Raw genomic sequence first — 5,320 nt, 5'->3', positions numbered from 1 at the left:
AATGCTAAGATACTCTCCTCCCCGATCGGATCGGAGCATCTTGATGTTCCTGCCCAATTGATTATCCACTTCCTGCTTAAACTCTTTGAACTTTTCAAATGTTTCTGACTTATGCTTGATTAAGTAAATACATCCATATCTACTGTAATCATCAGTAAAAGTCACATAATAGCGATTAGCATCCCTTGTAGCAACTTTGAAGGGCCCACACACATCCGTGTGTACAAGGTCCAACAAACCTTCACCCCTATCACAAGTACCTGTGAAGGGTGACTTTGTCATTTTTCCAAGTAAACAAGACTCGCAACTATCATCTGACTTGAGGTCAAATGATTCCAAGACTCCAGCCTTTTGGAGTTGGCCTATGCGCTTCTTGTTAACATGTCCAAGACGACAATGCCACAAGGATGCTTTATCCATTCTATCTGAAGAATCAATATACAACACATTATTTCCTAGATTGTCTACAACATTCACGGCTTCATATACACCATCACAAGGTAATGCTTTAAAGTAAAATACATCATTGTAATAAACATTAATAGCACCATTTTTATTATCAAATGAAAATGAAAAACCTTGTTTGTACAAGCCATGAAAAGAAATAATATTTCTCGCCATTTAACAACACTTATTCAAATCTAACATTAACCCATTATTAAGCAATAAAGAATAAACTCCTATCTTGGTAACAGGTGATGCTTTCCTGTTGCCCATGACTAAGTTTATCTTCCCGTGCTCCACTTGCTCACTTCTTCTTAGTGCCTGCAAATCAGTACAAATGTGAATACCACAACCTGTATCAAGCACCCAAGAATTAGCATTAGATGAGTTATTAGACAATATTGTGTAAATACCTGCATGGGTGGGTTTAACCTTCCCATCCTTTACATCTTGCAGATATTTAGGGCAGCTTCGCTTGAAGTGTCCCTTATCCTGGCAATAGAAGCACTGTGCTTCCTTTGGGTTTGAAGAAGGAGTAATGGGACCTTTCTTTGTCCCACTTGAAGAGGAACCATCAAGAGTCTTACCCTTGGTACCCTTCGAAGGGCTTTTCCTCTTCTTACCCTTTCCCTGCCCAATAGCCAGAACAGGGGCTGTTGAAGGAGTAGAAGTAGCAACCGCTTTACCCTTAAGGCCATTTTCAGCTGTCCTTAAGAGTCCTTGAAGTTTGCTAAGTGTGACTTCCTCCTTGTTCATATGATAAGTCATACGAAACTGATCATAACTTGGAGGTAAGGAATGGAGAATGATGTCAATCGCCATTTCCTCAAGAAAGTCAACATTTAGCTTCAGTAACCGGTCAACGAACCTTTGCATCTTCTGCAAGTGACCGGTGATGGGTTCACCATCCTTCATCCTTGCGGTTATCATGGAGGAGATGATTTCATACCTCTCCTGACGCGCGCTCTGATGGTACCTTTCCATCAGATCCAGGTGCATCTCATAGGGGTAGAAATCTTCATAGGATTTTTGAAGTTCAGGAGTCATGGTGGCCATCATGATGCATGCTACTTTAGTAGCATCCTTTTCATGTGCAACAAACTCCACAAACTCTTCAGGAGTAGCAGTGGCTTCACTCACAACCTTAAGCTCCCTATCGAGGACATATTCTTTGTCCTCATAGCGGGTAATCATTCTGATGTTTCTGATCCACTCATTGAAATTGGATCCATCAAAGATGACCTTACCACACAAGTTCATAAGGGAAAAGGAGCCTGTTGGGTTTGAGCCAGAAGCATTGTTGGAAGACATCTGAAAGGAAAGAAAGACAAGTTTCATTAGATTAGGAATCCTTAATAATTCACCCAAATGAAATATTAAGGCTAGGATCCAACAAACTATTTATAGTTGGAAGAGGGATGTCGTAATCCATACTATAAAATATTTGAAGGTAGGTAAATGACGATTTACCAATTTTCACCATAAGAACGAAATATTTTATTATTAGGTTTTATTGGTTTTGAAACTCCTAGATCTTTTGAGATACATTGAACTTTTCAATGGCATGTTTGAATCTCGATTGTGCCCTCTCAAGTTTGTGACTGGGATGCCGAGGATCACAAACAAGGTGTGAATAACCATACAAATTGACTTGGTACCCTCAACAATATTACCTAATCGATGTGTCGGTTAACCACACACGCTCCACCGATCTATAATAAAGTCAAGTTACCCTTTGCCACTCTTACTAGTCCATGTTAGTGTGCCGGTTAACCACACACGCTCCACTAACGACTTGGTAAGGTACAAAGTGTAATTTTATGGGCTAGCACCAATTTCACATTTTCCTAAAGTAACTAAGATTGGGAATTTATAATGTATAGTTACTTTATAATTCATTATACTTTTAACGAGTATTTAAAGTCGTATTCTACCCGTTCTGCTAACGACCCTCCACCGATCAAGGAAGCGGTGGGTGAGAGTGGACACCCATTAAGTCACCATTTTATAGGCAACAACCTTATACCCCCCTTATAGACCGGCTTCGTGAATGAGGCCTACTAACGGTAAGAATGACATATTCTTATACATATCTATATAATAAAATTATAATAATAGTATAAGTGTTGATTTTTAAACTTTTTAAAAATCTAAGGTTTAATTTGGAATTAAAGTATTAAAGTGTAAGACTTTTCAAATTCCAAAACTTGAGGGCAATATTTGAAACTATTCCAAGTCTCTTCAATTTGCAACTTATGAGTTTTAATGGTTCATAAAAATGAAGACTCTTCATTTTATGAAACCTCTTTAGTTCTTTAATCACAATTTAAAGAAGTGACTTTTGGTTATCCATAACTTGAGGACAAGTTATGGACACCATCATTGCCATTAAGATCATGAATTAAACACACATGGAGGTTACACATAATTCCTATGATCTTCTAAACTCATATGAACACAAATTCATGTCAAGCAATTTCAAGAAATCATATAACTATATACAATACTTGAAAATTGATAAAAGCCATGTAAAATGGGTTAACATAATCATTATCATTTTGAAAAACAGATTTTACAAGTCCAAAACAGATTGGGATAATGATCTTAATCCATTTCCATCAACAAAACTCGAAAAAACTGCCCAGCACGCTCCTACTCGCCGAGTGCATTATTCTACTCGGCGAGTAGAATGAATTTGTTCATGGACTCGGCGAGTCCTCCCCATGGACTCGGCGAGTCCAGTCGTCAGAGTGCAGAATTTTCGATTTTTAAGCAGTTTTGCATCAAGTATACAGAAAACAATCCTAGGCTTTGATACCACTGATGGGTTTTGAGCATTCTAACACTTCCTAAGTGTACATGCAACCCTAATAACCTTGAATCTATGTTTTCTCTATATACATGCAAATTTCTTTTCAAGGTTATTTCCTAACTAGCATGGCATGGGGATTACATAGAACATAAAACTAGTAGAAATACATACCTTGTTGTTGCTTGGATTCTTTCAAGACTTTGTGAGCCTAGCACCCCAAATGTTGTGCCTCAAATGCTTCACACAACACCACAAGACTTGGAATAACTTGGGAGAATACTTCTAGCACTCAAAATCGGTTATGCCCTCTCTAGTAACACTAGGTCCACTAGGTCACGATTTTGCTAGCCATAGGGTTCCTTTTATAGTGTTGTCACAATTAGGGTTTACACATGAATGCCCTTAATTGGCATGACTCTTGATTTCTCATGACCCATGGGTTTGTAACTCCCATGGACTATCCATGGAGCTCCATATGGTTATAACCAAACCCATAAACCATGGATCATTAATCCACCATAAAAGAATTGATGATTGTCATAATCAACCCTATATATTTAATTAGTCTCACTTTGATCACCAAATTAATACTAGATTAATACTTGATCAATACTAATTAAATAATACTATTATTAATATATTAGAACTTATAATATATTAATAATCATAAGTGCCTTATTCTCTCATTTAGTCTATCCAAGTATTGCAATGCCATGCAACCCAAATGGACCATGCCGGGTCGGGTCAAGTACATACCAAATAAAGTTATGGACTTAGACACTATATCCAACAGGGATCAGTTCAGGGAGATGTTTCGCACTCGCTACATTCCTCGGGTTGAGCGGGAGAGGTTGGCTCAGGAGTTTTTAGACTTGAGGCAGGGATCGGAGTCGGTGACGGAGATCACCCGGATGTTTACTGAGAGGGAGATTTTTTGCCCTGAGTTTGCTTCAGAGTAGGCTCAGATGACCCGTTATCTAAGTATGCTCAAGACGGACATCAGACAGTTTGCTTCTACTCAGACATGTGATACCTTATTGGAATTGTAGGAGGACGCCAAGAGGCGTGAGCTTGAGATTGAGTTTCAGTTGAGGGAGCAGAGGCAGGCCCCGACACTGTCGGATCCGACACCGAAGCGATTCAAATCCGCCAACTCTAGGTTTGCATGTTAGCGTAAAGTGCGGGAAGGTTCATGCTGGAGCTTGTCGATCTGGTGGAGTGTGCCATAAAATATGGCAAGGAGGGGCATTATGTGAGGGATTGCCGCCAGTCCGCCCCGGTTCAGGGTATGATGATTTGTTATCATTGTGATCAGGTTGGCCATGTGAAGGTCAACTGTAACATCCCGACTCCTAGGTATTGAATTTATTTATTTATTTATTTTTGGGATTTAATGAGTGACGCGGCGAGTTGTGTGTCCCACTCGTCGAGTAGAGTTGGATTAGTCACGTGGGTTTAATGGCCGACTCGACGAGTCAGAGAGCCGACTTGCCGAGTTGACGTTGTGTGAGTAAACCCTAAATCCCCGGGTTTGGGGCCTATTTAAGGAAACTTATGTCCTCATTTCTGCCTCACCAGCTACCCAACTCCCCTGTATGAAACCCTAATCGGCCATTGAGCTTAGAGAGAGTGATAGAGATAATATTTGAGTGTTTTGATGAATCATTTGAAAGGGAAGAAGTGAGATACAAGCAAGGAACGAGGAGAGGCTGTGGGATCCAGTATTCTTTTGCTTGGAGCTTCTGTTGAAAGGTAAAAGCCATCACCTTGCTCATCATGTTGTTTAGATCTTGCTAATGAGGAACTTTTGGGGCTTTTTCCATATTTCCTTGAGATTTGGTATGACTTGTGCTTGCCAAGCATTGAGACATCAGATCTGGACCTTGTAAGGTCCAATAGATTCCAAAGGTCCCAGCTTTATTCAACCATAAAAGAGTTATTGTGATTAACACCTTAGTTAGATCTTGTATTGGCATTATGGAGCATATATGCCATGCATGAACGTAAAGATCGAAGCTTTACGTGACATTCGTACATTGGGAGGCTAGATCTAGAGTTTGGAAT

This window comes from Lactuca virosa, chromosome 7 (assembly GCF_052849685.1).
Source record: "Lactuca virosa cultivar CGN04683 chromosome 7, Lactuca_virosa_CGN04683_v6, whole genome shotgun sequence".
NCBI lineage: Eukaryota > Viridiplantae > Streptophyta > Magnoliopsida > Asterales > Asteraceae > Lactuca > Lactuca virosa.
This window is presented reverse-complemented; position numbering follows the sequence as displayed.